General features: G+C 52.8%; 1 protein-coding gene across 1 annotated transcript in view; it reads right to left on the bottom strand.

Moving 5' to 3' along the window:
• FAM222A (family with sequence similarity 222 member A) overlaps positions 1 to 8883 on the bottom strand; it is a 78856-nt gene extending 69973 nt beyond the window's left edge. Inside the window, exon 1 of the mRNA XM_020980078.2 lies at positions 8795 to 8883. The gene's annotated coding sequence lies outside the window, so the exon portion shown is untranslated. The remainder of the gene's footprint in view (positions 1 to 8794) is intronic.
• Between the last annotated feature and the right edge of the window lie 4823 nt (positions 8884 to 13706).

Below are 13706 nucleotides of genomic sequence, written 5' to 3'. Positions count from 1 at the left end.
CCTTCCTCTGCCTAGGGGGCAGGTGGGGCAGAGGGCTGGGAACCCATCGGTCTTCAGAAGTTCCCTCCTTTTTAGCACTTAGGAGCTAAAGAAACGGAGGGTTCTGTACTTGGGGAGCCAATGTGGAGTGAGGCGGTAGCAGGAGATGCACGTGTGGACCCTCCAACCTCACCAATCCTTGGTGACCTCTTGTCTGAGGAGCAGCCAGTGAGAACCAAGACAGGAACGGCTACTCCTAACTCCTCTGGGGGGGGGGGCACGGCGCAGAACATGCCCGTTCTCTGCCCTCTCGGCTCTGCCCATCCTGCTCCCCTCAGGGCACGGCCACCAGTAGGAGACCCTTTGGGGGTGTCAGCAGAGGCTGTTAGAGCTGGAAGGGACCTGGAGAAGCCCTCCCGCCTACCCCCACTTTACAGATGAGGAAAGTGAGGCTCAGAAGGGGCGGAGCTGAGAGTGGGACGGGGTCTTCTGACTCCAAACCGGCACTCTTTCCCTATGTTGTCATCCTAGCCTTCAGGGATTGCCACAGTCACATACAGGCAAAAAGTGGAAGAGAAGGGAGTCAGCCCTGGGTCTCCCAGCCTGGGCTTGGGAAGATCGGGCTCATTAGCCTCTTTGGGATTCTGGGCCGCTCACTCAGCCTCCTCTTAACCTCAGCCTCCTTATGTCAAACAACATGACAGTCTCTTCTGCAGGGTTTTTGGTAGAAAAGCCCGTACGTACTCTGTGAGCCTAGAAATGGAAGTATGTGTGTGTGTGTGTGTAGATATAGATATGTATATGTGTACATGTGTGCACATGCACATACATGTATGTGTATACATGCATGTTGTATATTTTATGCATAGAGATATAAGTATATATGTATGTATATAGAGATATGTGTATGTATATATGTATGTGTATATACAGATATATATGTGTGTGTACACATCTATGCATGTAGATATGTGTATGTATGTATACTATATATGTGTGTATAGAGAGATATATGTATGTGCATGTATATATGCATATGTACTACAAATATTTTATACAAACTATATATAGTATACATACATGTGCAATATATGTACACAACACACACACACACACACACATCCTTGAGGCCTGGCGCTGAGCTGAATTTGAAACAGCTGTTACCAGAACCCTTGATGCACGTGATCTCGAGCACCCCGGGCCCCAGGCGGGACTCATGAGGGCTGAGGAGCCTTTTTTCACAGGTGAGGGAAGGAGCTAAGGAGAAAGAGCTGTTTGGCCCTGATCGCCCCACAGGTCAGTGGCAGAGCTGGAATGAGAGCAGGGGTCTCCCACTAGAGCGCAGAACCTTAGAATCCTGAGCCTGGGCACCACAGGGGAGGGTCGGGGAGGGTCCCCCCCCCCTGTGAGCAAGCTTTTATTTCATACCTGCTCTGTGCCAGGCATTAACGATATCCATCCAAAATCGAGACAGTCCCTGCCCTGGAGGACCTTACATTCTCCCAGGAGGACACAACAGGTATCCAGGACTCACACAAAAATCATCACAAAGTTATCCGAAGGCGCTGGAGCCAGGGATTCCAAGAGCGGGAGAGCATTCCAAGCTCGGGAGACCACTTGCTCAAAGGCCAGCCTGGCTGGGGGGAGTGTGAGGAATCGGCCCGTTGGGATGGGCTCCAGAGGACAAACAAAGAAGTTTGCACTTTATCCTCTCGGCCGCCCGCCCGCCGGCTCCTCCTCCCCGCGGCTGTCCAAATGATGAGCAGCCCCTGGTGACCACATCACTCCCCTGCTCACTGACACTCCACCGGCTTCCTTCCTCTTCGTTCCAGGATCAAATACAGAGAGGGCCATTTGTCATTTAAAGCCCTTTATCACCTGGTTCTTCCCCCCCCCCAACCCCTTCCTTTGAAGCCTTCCTACACAGTCACACTGGCCTCCTGGCTGTTCCTCACACACCAGCAGCTACGGGTCCGACATTTCCGCTCGCACCTCCTGGTGGGAAGCCTTCCTCCCTCCTCCCCTCTGCCTCTCCAAACGCTACAGAGCTTCCTCCCAGGCTCAGCCCAAGCCTCATGGGCCTACTCCCTATAGGTGGGTTGCCTTTCCCCAGCTGCCACCCCTTGGGCTGCCCCCCCCCCAATTCTCTTTCATTTACTTTATATATTTTGTGTTCGCTCATATGTACCCAGTTAGTTAGCTCAGTAAGCCAGAACAGAAGACAGAGACCTTGGAGAGCCATCTGGCCAAATGTCCCCATTTTACAGATGAGGACACTGAGTACTGGGAAGGTCACAGGGTTGTAGATCTAGAACAAGGAAGGCCCTTGAAGGCCATCTAATCACACTTTGAATGCATGGAGGATAAATGACTTGTCCAAGGTCATGTAGATGGTAATCCTGATCCCAGAGGCAATGGGGAGCCACGGATGCTTCTTGAGTATGAGAGTGACTGTTCTCCGTCCTCGGTCCATGTGTGGGTGTTAATGGCTCCCCGGCCCAGCAGGGCCCTTGCTCCACAGGCAGGGAGACCAGGGAGAAGGGGGCAGGATGGGCCCAGGTCGGGCCCAGGATGGCCGCCTGCCCATCCACTCATTGCAGCCACACTCACCAGTGCCATCCTCCCCCACCCTCCACCCTAGTAAACTAAAACAGCCATTAGGCAGATTTCAAAAAATGTCAGTAGCTTATAATTATACAAGCCATCCTTCTGAGATAAAAGTGATTACCCTGGAAGCAAATCACTTAGCAACCAATCAGGGGCCCAGAGAGCAGAGCGGTGACCGGCCATCCATTCGCGCCGCATCCCTTTTTCCCTTGCATCCAAATACAAACACAGATAAAGGGAAACACAATAGCTCTTGACACGCAAATAGGTTAACATAATAAAGCCAGCTTTAGCCGGCTCACTCGAGGGAGAAAAGCAATTCTCAGGCAGGCAGGAGGTAATAAAACAGGGCTTTTGTGTGGCTGCCTCCCTCCCTCCCTCGCCCCAGCCAGCTCGGCTGCATTAGCTGATAGGAATCACAGTTTGATTGAATTACCTTTCATGAATATTAGCTTTTTTTGAGGAATGCAAAGACAGAGGGAACAGGAAGCTGGCTTACCATTTTCATCCAGACTTTTCTCCCAGAGCCCCCAACACCTGGGGCTTCGGAGGGGTGGGCCTTTCTGGGAGATGGAGCCCGGTGGGGATAAGGATGAGGGCAGCAGCATGCAAAGAGGCATGTGATCACGCTGGGAAAATGGGCTTGGGAGAGGGTTGCCCTGTGTACGCTCTGGGTGGGAGAGTTTGGAAGCCCCATACTATCAGTTTGTGACTGGGTCTTAGTTTCTTTATCCGGAGAGCAAGAGGGTTCACGTCTTCATTCCTCAAACATTTATTAGGCTCCTATCACGTGCCTCGTACTGTGCTAGGTCCTGGGGTACAAGGACAAAAAAGTTGAAGCAGGCCCTGCCTTCAGGACTTCCATGTATGTAACAGGGAATGAACATGTATGTTACATGTTAGACCAACCGAGATGATTTTGAAGGGCCCTCCCAGCTGTGACATTTCATGTTCTCAGGCCCCTCCTGGCTGGATATTCCACATTCTAAGGTCCCTTCGGGCTCTAAAATTCCATTCAATTAAACTTTCATTCTAATGTCTATTGATTCTTTGTTCTAAGCTTGCACCTGTGTCTAAGATGTGCATCTGAGCACAATACCCTGAAGAGCCAGTCACCCAGGGGACCAGAACTGCACCCAACTGGCACTGAATGCTCAAGTAAACAGCAAGCCGGAACCGGCGGGGCAGGCATTGGGAGCGCTCCCCCGGCCCTCGCCAGACACCTGGTCCCCAGGACACCTGAAGTCTGGCCAACAGTCCACATCAGTGCTCTCAGGATCTCACCAACCCTGCCCCAGGGCTGCCCACCCATGGGGGGGGTGCCCCAACTTGACCCAGGACAGGTCCAGAAGACGGTACTGGGTGCCATTGCCCCCTTAGCAGGGAGCTCTGGGTGAAACACAAAATAGGCCGGGATTGAGAGCCAAGATCCGCTGCCAGCAAGGCCCCTTTGCCAGTTCCTGGGGCTACTGTCCAAACAGCAGCGCCGTGCTGCCTTCTAAGAGCAGCTTCCTTCCTGGAAGGAAGCTGGGAAGGAGGCTCTCCCCTTAGTTCCTGAATTCAGGGTGCCCAGGGAAGTCTGGCCCTCAGAACAGCTGAGCTCCTTCGGGAGCCCCCCCCAAATGCACAAGTCTAACAATGAATTCTGATCCACAAGAAGGGCAAAATCGTGACAGCACCTCGAGTTCTGGTGCCGGGATCAGTGAGAGCTGGAATGGGCCCTAGAGGTCATCGGGGCAATCCGCTCCCTTTTACAGAAGGCCAACGTCACACAGGTAGGACACATTCAAACCCTGGTCCTCCAAATCTCAGTCTAGTGGTCTTTCCACTACACCATCATACAAGGTAAAACCCTTTCTCCCCTTGTACGGTAAAGGCAAAGATAAGAGTCAGAAAACTCTCATAATATACACACACCCGGGGGAGGGAGGAAGAACAGAAAACTAGTAGAAATTTCTTTGGGGATCAGGGGGGAAGCCAGGATGGTCCCCATGCCCCCTCCTCCCCATCCTGCAGGGTCCCTGTCACCTCTGTACAGCAGGAAAATCGCTGGTTCTGGAGGCAGGGAACCAGGGTTCAAATCCTTCCCATCCACTTCACGTTTCTATGACTGCAGACACATCATGTGCCTATAACCTCAGTTTCCTTATTTGTAAAATGGCGAAATTTAACCGAATGGCTTCTGAGGTCCCTTTCAGCTCGAAATCCATGATCTTATGACCTTGGCCAGGGTGACAGGGTGAGGGTGGGGGGTTGGGTGATGTGCACACATAGGATTCAGAACTAGATGAATCATCTAGTTCTCATTTTACAGATAAGGAAATCGAGGCCCAGTGAGGTGAAGGCCATACAGCCTCTTGGCAGGGACAGGAACCCATCGGGGTGATGTCTCCAGTATATCAGGGATGACTTTGAGGTCTTAGTTCCATGCATAAAATAGAAGCCAAAACACTTTGCACTCCCTCCCTGCCTCACAGGTTGGTGAGAGGATCTGATAATGTATGTAAAGTGCTCTCTTATTACATTAGGGGCTCTGGGGGGTGCCTGGTGGGCAGGGGTATTCTTTTCACTCCCCCCCCCTTCCTGGCACAATTCTCCAAGTAACAAGAGAGCTGCAGAAACAGAAGGGAATGCCTGAAAACTGCCAGCTTTTCCCCCCTCCGACTTGGCTGGTGAAAATGTAAATATGCAACAGAGAGATTCCAACTGCTTTGCTCCTGTTTTTACATCTCTCTGCACAGCTCTGGGGGCTGCCTGCCTGCCTGGCGCAGGAGGCAAGTTTGTTTCAAAACTCAGAAAAGCTGCCAGGAAGAAAGGGAATCCAAACAGTGGCCGGGTTGGGGGGGAGCGAGCCACCCGGCCTGGCTTTCCTGGGCCTCGGGAGCTTCTTTTGGGGTAGGCGACTCCCGCTACCTTCAGTTGGAAGATGCAAGCTAGCTCCCAGACAGAAGGGAGAGGAGCTACACAGTATTTATTGACCTGTTAAACTAGGAGATCGTTAGGCTGGGGAAAAAAATGCAAAGTTCTTAGAGACCAGGGCTGGGTTATTTATTTTCCTGTTCATCTTGATTCTTTCCCCCTTTTCCTAATGCTGCTATTCCACAGACTTCTCATCTTTTCCTAGAAATGTGAAGGCTGAAGTTTCACGGAGCTGGGGGGTGGGCAGTGATTACTAACTAGAGGAGGGGAGCTGTCTGCTCTGAAGGCCTCCTGGGGAGGAGGGGTGCTGAGACCAGGGCCAGGGTGCAAGCTGCCCTCTGAGGAAGACCTCTGCTTCCAAGATCTTAGCCCCTTTCCAGCAGACACACACTAGTGAGAAGCCATTGAGCCCCCACTGCCGATCCCCTTCCTTAACTGGCACTACACTGTGCTCTCTGGAAAATCCCTTTTTAAACGTCAAATGTGGCTCTGAAGCTGTCAGCATATTCAGGGGAAGAGGAGACAATGTGGGTCTGGCCACTGGTTTCTGACATGAAGCAAGCATCTCATCAGAGTTCGTGGGGGAACTGGCTGACAAAGGGGTACCTTCGGGTCCCCTTTCTCCCTTCCCCCGTTCGGATCTGTGGCCTACTTAGGTGTCCCTTGGTGGGGACAGGTGGCTGACCCTGCCTTCATTCAAAATTCAAGGAAGATCAAGGTCCCCAGGGTCTCCTAGCCTGGAGAAAGACCCAAGGGCAGAGGTTCCAGAAGTCACCCTAAAGCACTGTGTCACTCCCATGCAAGTGTGAGCTCCTTGAGGGCAGGGATGGCCCGAGTTTAGCCTTTCTTTGTAACCCCAGCACTTAGAACACAGTAGGTGCTTAATAAATGCTTGTTGATTGGAGCTCTATAACAGTCAAAGAACTTGGCTTACACTCCCACTTGATCCACAAGATAACCTGGCAAGGTAGATGCAATGGGCATTATTAGCCTTCATTTTACATATGAGGAAACTGAGGCACAGAGAGGAAGCTTTCCTTCTCCAGTATCTATTATTCCCCAAAGTGGTTTGCTATTATCATGGATGGGCTGAGCAGGTAAGTCTGACTTTGCCTGTTCTCACCCCCCCCAACAAATCTTAAGTCATAGGATAGTAGAACCAGAAGGATCCTTACAAACCACAGCTTCTGAAGTCCCCTCCAGGTCTGGACCAATGAACCCTTAGGCTTACTGAAAGGCACAGGGATAACAGACCGCCTAAGCATCTGAGGCAGGGCTCAAACCCAGGTTTGTTCAGACTCTACAGCTGCCACTGGGTATCCTTCATATAGCAGAAAGGGGATTGGATTTGAACCTGGAAGTCCAACCTGGCTCTGCTTCTTGCTCCCTGTTTGACCTTGGGGTAGAATCCCTTCCTGGGCTTCCAGATTCTCACCAGGAAGGTGGGCAGCTGGCCTCCAAGGTTCCGTCCCCACCACCAAGGGGAAGAGTTTGCATTATTCCTCTCTCTTCCTTCATGCCTCCACCTAGAGCCTGGCCTCAGTCTGACACCCACCAAGCACAGTGGAGAGGTGACTGGGTGAGTGCAGAGGGGGAAAGAGCTGTGGGTTAGGGGACAAGCCCCAGACCTGGGCTCTAATCCTGGTTCTGCCACCAACTAGCCGTGTAACCTTGGGCAAGTCATTTCACCATCCTTGGGCCTGGGAGGGGAGTTCTAGCCTGGCAAGACATGACCTTTAAAGACCCTTCCGGATCTACTATTCTAAGATTAGGGCCTCCCCCTGCACCCCACCCCTCCAAAGAATAAATCAGGTCCAGAATAAGGCACAGACCCCAGCCCCGACACTATTGAAGGATTCCCTATTGGGGAGAAGTCCACTCTGGCACAAGGCCACAGCACTCACTGCTCTGTGAGGCAATCCAGGTTGATCCCTTTTGCCCGTTCCCCACGGCAAAGCCCTAAGCTTAACGTGCCGGGGCGGGGGCTGAGCCTATATCAGTTAAGAGACTGGGGCGCCTGCCCCTTTTTCCCTGCCAAAGCTCTCGGCAGATTTAGGTCAGCTCAGCCTGCTGAGCCCCTAGGCAGTTCTCCCAGGCACGGAAGAAGCCGCTGGAAGGTCAGGGGATGCTCCTTTTCTCCCACCCCCGGTGTTCAGCCAGAGCTCAGCTTTCCAGCCTGCCTCCCTGCCCCCTCGAGGTCGGATCTGTCAAGCTGCGTCGCCCAGGCAACACATTGTGACGTCACAACCGTTGCCTGTGACGTCACACCGCAGCGGAAACCTCAGGAACCTGGATACAATTAGACAAGTCTAGCCCGATCAGGAGGACCAACTTTAATTTAATTTAAAAAACAAAACAAAACCGGGGGGGTAGAATCCGGATGACAGCAGCGCTTGAGCCTGAGACGTTGGGGGTGGTGCATGTAGCCACCTCTTCCCCCTCCCCCCTTTGGGGCTCCTCCCCCTTCTTCCCCCACCAGATGCCAGCCACCTACCCCAGCGCCGTACCTGTGCTGCCTCCCACCTGCATTCCCTCTCTCCCCACGCCCCATTCTGGTTTCACAAGAGCCGGAGCCACTGCTTAACATCAGCACAGATACTGGGGGGGGGGGGAGGAAGGGGGCTGTATCACACCGAGCTTCCTGGCTTGCACCCCCAGCCCGACACACATACTTTGGAAGAGGTGGTAATCTATCTTTCAAGGTTCCAGGATTCCCAGGGACCTTTGTTTGATGGCTAGGGTTGGGGGGGGTGCGCTGGGAAATGCAGCCTCAGCACCTCTCTCTCTCTCTCTCTCTCTCTGTTACAGAATCCCCCCTAGTTCTCTCAGCTTTAATGGCCCTTGCCATTCATTTCCAAAAAAGCTGCGTCGGGCCCCAAGTCCGGGTGTGAGTACAACGATCTCCTCTCCCTCCCCTTGGGACACAGAGAGTGGAGGGGTCGCCCAACCCTGGTGGAGGTGGGGAGCAGGCTGGCAGGAGGGTCACAACCCTTCCATCCAGCTGCAACTGGGGTTCCCCTCGTAAGACCAGGTTGGGAGGAGAGGTCTCTGCCCTGTCCCGGGAAGTTCCCCAGACTCTGAAGGAAGGGAGGCAAATGATTCTCCTCCGGCTGGGTCACCACCAGGCTTGTGCCGCCCCCCCCCATGCCCAAGGCTGTCAGCACCCAGAGTAAGCACACTCTACACCCCCCCCCCGGGGCTCAGAAAGTGGGGGGGCTCCCCACCTGGCTGGTTCCTGCTGGTCTCCGCACCGGCCCCTCCCTCCCTCCTTCTATCTCCCTGGATTTACCGTGTCTGCCCGAGCCGTCGTCGCTGGATGGAGCAGAGCTCAGCGGGGACCAGCTGCTGTCCGGGGCTGAGCCATGAGCCGTGGACGGCTGCACGAGGCAATCCGGGCGGAGGCTTCGGGGCAGCGGCCGCCACGTCGGAAGCGGCTGGCTGCGGGGCACTGAGCACACGCACTCCTGGGGCCGGCCGGCCGCGGGGCTCCGGCTTAGCGGGGGGTGCTCTGGCCTGGGGCTGGGGCGGGGCCGGGGCCGGGGCGCCCCTCCTGGTGGTGTTGCTGCTGCTGCTGCTGCTGCTGCTGCGGGCCGGCCGGCTGCGGGCTCCCGGCTGCATCCCGGCCCGGCCGGCCGGCCGAGGGGCCGCCGCTCTGCCCGCTTCTTCCTCGGGCGCTGCCTGGCCCCGGGCCCAGTCTAGCCGGCGGGGCGGACTTAGTTAGCTCCGCGCCTCCGGGCGGCCGCCGGGGGCTCCCGTCTCCGATGCGGCGCGGCCGGGCCGGCTCATCGGCGCGGCCCGGGCGCCCGGCTCTTTGTTGCTTCCTCCCGGGCCCCGCGGGGGCCGCGGCAGCAGGGCCCGCTCCGGTCTGAGGCGGCTCCGGCAGGCACGCGGGGGGCGCGCGGGAGATGGCCGCGGCAGCGGCGGCGGCTCCGGTTCAGCCGGCGCCCCTCCTCTCTCTCTTCTCCCTCTGGGCCCCGGAGGATGCGGGTGGGGGAGGGGAGGGACGGAGGGAGGAGCAGGAGAGCGGCGGCTCCGAGGCTGCCTGGGGGGCTGGGGGTCCCAGCGAACGCTGCTCCCCGGCTTTCGCTGCTCTGGCGGCTCCTGCGGCTCCTTCGCTCCTCGCAGCGGCAGAAGCGGCGGCGTGCGCCGGGCTCTCACGAGCCCATGGCCCCGGGGGGCGCGCGGGGCTCCCGGCTGGCTCCGCAGCCTCGCACCGCGGGCTCCACGACCCTCGCGGGTGGTCGAGGTCCAGGTTCTCCCGGCCCAGCCCGGCCTGGCTCCGCCGGAGAAGCAGCGAGAGAGCGAGCCAGCCGGCCGGCCGGCCCGCCCACCCTTCCCCCAGTCCCCGACCCAGCTGCTGCGGAGCTAGCAGCCGGCCGGCCTCCGCTCCGCAGCTCCGCTCCCGCCCGACTGACAAGCGCGAGCCCCAGCCGCGGTCGCCGAGGCTCGCCCCCCACCCTCCCCCTCGGGGACAGCCAATCGGCTGCGGCCGAGAGGCGGTTACCAGGGTGACGCGCCGCCGCGTCCAGGGAGGGGCGGGGCCAGGGGCCGCCACGCGTTCTTTTCGCGGCAAAATTCAAAGGCCAGTAGGGCGGCTCTCCAGACCCGACCTCCACACCTCAAGGAAGCCGACGCCACGAGGACTACCACTCCCAAGATGCACTGCGGCCACGCCGGGTCGAGAATGACCAGCACGACGGAGCGAGGCGTCTTGGTATTTGTATTCCGTCTCTTTGGGGCCTTTTTTAAAAAAATTTTTTACTAAACCTCAGAGGATGCCCGGGATCCTACGGCTAGGACTCGGCTGGTTCTCCGGTGTTACCAGCTCTGCAATAGCAGCCTGGATGCCACTATTTCCTGGGTTCTAGTCTCGCTGCTCTGATCTGCCTCAGTTTTTCCTGGCTTGCAAATTGTCTTTCATTTTGTAAAATAGACCGAACGGGGGGTTGTTGGTGAATTTGTTGGTGAATCTCAGGGCAGTGCAAACCTTAACGGGTTTTATAAATAAATTTGAGTAGATCTATTGCCGTTGCTAACTGGAGCGAAGTGCGCGGAGGAAGAGCCGTGAGCACAAAGACCCTATTCTGGCCCCTGGGGCTTGGAGAGATTTTCCCCTCTCCCTGATGGACAAGGAGCAGCTGGGAAACTTACTCAGTCCTCTCCAAGGTCCAGATGTCACCTTGAAGTTCTGCAGCTGAGAGCTCTTCACACACATGATCTCATCCCTTTCACCTCCCTGATGTAATCCTGTCCTATTTTCCTTATACAAAGGAGTATCCTCTTCCCACCCCCAACAGTAAAATTTGTACTGGGATTGTTCTCTCAGACCCCCCCCAAATAATAATGTAAGGTAAACATATAGATTATGATTAATAAATAAACACAACTCATGGGTGGCATGGGCATATATATGTTTATATCTACTTATATATTTATATACCCATGCCACCCATGAGCTGTGTGTGTATGTATGTATGTATACACATATTTGATCTGAGATCTGACCCACCTCTGTAGATAGTAGGAGGGTAGTCCATGCTGGCACTGCAAATAGATTAGCTGCAAGATGGGCTGGCAGGATCTAGGACTGAAGTAGGCCATTTTTCCTATTTCTAGGAAGGGTCTTGACCTAAAATTATGTTTTTCTACCACTCTCAGGTATCTCTAGGAATATTAATCTAGATTCAGAGTGAAAGCTGCTTTCCTGATTACTCTAAAGGGTGACAGTAGCCCACAGCTTTTTGGCCAGCTTAACCCATTCCTACCAAGTACTAGTCACACAAAAGGTCATTCCAAATAGCTAATAAACATCTTTATCAAAGAAAGCAGCAAAAAGAAATCAGAGAAGCTCTACAGATTCTAATATACCAGAGAATACACAAGAGTACATGAACTCTTCAGCTGGGAGCAAGATGAGATCCCAGCTCAAACCAGAAGAATGGTTTCATCAAGGGACAGTCTGCTCAGCATTCCCGAGAACTGCAGGCATTGGAGGACAAGGACAAGAACTGACACTGTCTTCCCCTACCCATCCTGGGCTCCAGTCCACCATTCAAAGGTCCATGCCTCCTCTCTCTCTTGACCTATCTCACCAAGGTCTTCTCTTAAAGTATTTATCCTTCAAACTGAAGTCAGGTCACTCCCCTACTCCCTACTTTGTGCTCTGTAGCAGCTCAGCATTCTCTCAGCCAATTAGGAGTCATGCCACATATACACAGTGCAGGTCAAGGAAATGAACTTCAGGAAAACCATCTTAGGCTTTGTCAGAAGCAGGGATATAATAAAATGATAGAAGGAACCGTGATTTCATCATCTTGGGGAATTCCAAGTGTGGAAATTCATCTAAGTAGATGAATCTAACTTAGATCTAGGATTATAGATCATTTGTGAGAAGGAACCCATTTAGCTCATTGGCTCCCTTGTTTGACAGGTGAAAAGACTTCTGAACCCAGAGGGATTAGATGAATTTCCCAAGATCATACAGGTAGTAAATAAGTGCTAGCAAATTCTTAGCTAGTAAGTACAAAAAAAAAAGTCTTTGTGACAGTGGATAAAAGTACTGGATTTAGAGTCAGGAAGATCTGGGTTCAAATCCTGCCTCTGATACTTAATTCTACTCTATATTTCAAATCCTACTCTGATATTTGCCCACTGACCATGTGCAAGTCAACTTTTAGAGCTCCTCAGTTTTTCCTTGTAACACCCCGGTGAAAAAGGGTAGTATAAGATGAATAAATTAAGCTTAGAAAAGGAAAGTGACTGGCCCAAGATCTCCTGGCTAATAAAGTCTTCTGACTAAGCCTTCTCTGATTGACTCTGTGGGTTTGGGTGGCTTGTGGTTATCTGCATTTCTCACCTGGCTCTGCTCCAATTCTCATCCCCCAGGATTAGTGTGACACATATCTCTGTGATATGGTGATTGGTTCAGGTGCTGTCCATGGTCTCAAAACAGAGCTGAGCTATTTGACCAATTTAGGAGCCCAAAGAGCTCCTCTGGCCTCTAGCATTTATGCTTTAACTAACTGAGCTCAGGAGCCCATAGACTCCAGCCCAGGAGGTAAACTAGGAGCAAAGACGATTCTTTCCACTTTACATATAGGAGACGGAGGCCCAGAGAGGTTAGATGATGCTATGGGTCACACAGCAAATCAATAGGGAAGCTGGGATAAAAACAATTCACTTTCTTGCCACTGTCTTTCACTGCTGGTGAAGGTCCCACTCTTTGATACTGGAGGCCATGATTTTGTCTTCATTTTCAGGTCCTTCCTTGAAAGATCTACCTCACAGGGTTGTTATGAGAATCAAATGAGATAACATGTAAAACACTCTACAAACCTTAAAGTGCTTTTGAATGAGAGCTATTATTTATTAAAAACTGAAACTTACATTCACTGTCTATCAATAGGGCTAGGGACAGAGGTCTAATGGTAAATATTTAACAAGTAGCTGTCCAAAAAATGGAACTGCACATTTTTGTCAGCATTAATAACATTTTCTCCACTTTCTTAAGACTAGACAATCAACAAAACAATATTGCAGCTTTTCCAGGGGTAAATGCTCCCACTGAAAATTTCACAATTGGTTCCTGTTAGAGCTGGTTCCAAGCACAGTCCTGGGTAGGGGAGAGATGATTGTGGGCAGGTTAGGAGAAGGAGAAAGTAGCAAGATGAGGGAGGAGGTAAAGAATGAAAGAAAATGGACAGAATTGGGACTTGGGTAGGTAAGACAAACAGTCACATTTAGAGACAGTTGAGGTGTTTGTGTTTAATGCAATTTCTTAGAAATGCACATTTTAAGTGCCAGAAAATTCTACTCTCCATGACCTGAAGTTATTTATTTCAGGATGTCAACCTACATATGACTCAAAGACTCAAAGTCTTTGATGGATGATATACAAGAAGTAGTGGAAATTTCAAATCTTGATTTCCTGGTTACATAGATGCCTTGTCCTGACACTGAAACTGAGATTTGGACAGGGCTGACAAGATCTTAGATCATATAATATCAGAATTGAAGGACAGGGATCTTAGAGATCAAAGGATTTAGAGCTGGAAAGGGCTTTTGAGACCAGCTGGTACAAACCTTTCATTTTATAGATGGCGAAACTGAGGCTTGGGGAGAAATGACTTGCCACAGAAGTGGCCAATTGAAGAACAAAGCTGAGAGTCCAGTTTCCAGAATTCCTGGCCAGTGCCCTTTCT

This window comes from Phascolarctos cinereus, unplaced genomic scaffold (genome assembly GCF_003287225.1).
Source record: "Phascolarctos cinereus isolate Bilbo 61053 unplaced genomic scaffold, phaCin_HiC Scaffold_4;HRSCAF=312, whole genome shotgun sequence".
NCBI lineage: Eukaryota > Metazoa > Chordata > Mammalia > Diprotodontia > Phascolarctidae > Phascolarctos > Phascolarctos cinereus.
The sequence above is the reverse complement of the archived record's forward strand: the minus strand, read 5'-3'. Positions and strand labels throughout refer to the sequence as shown.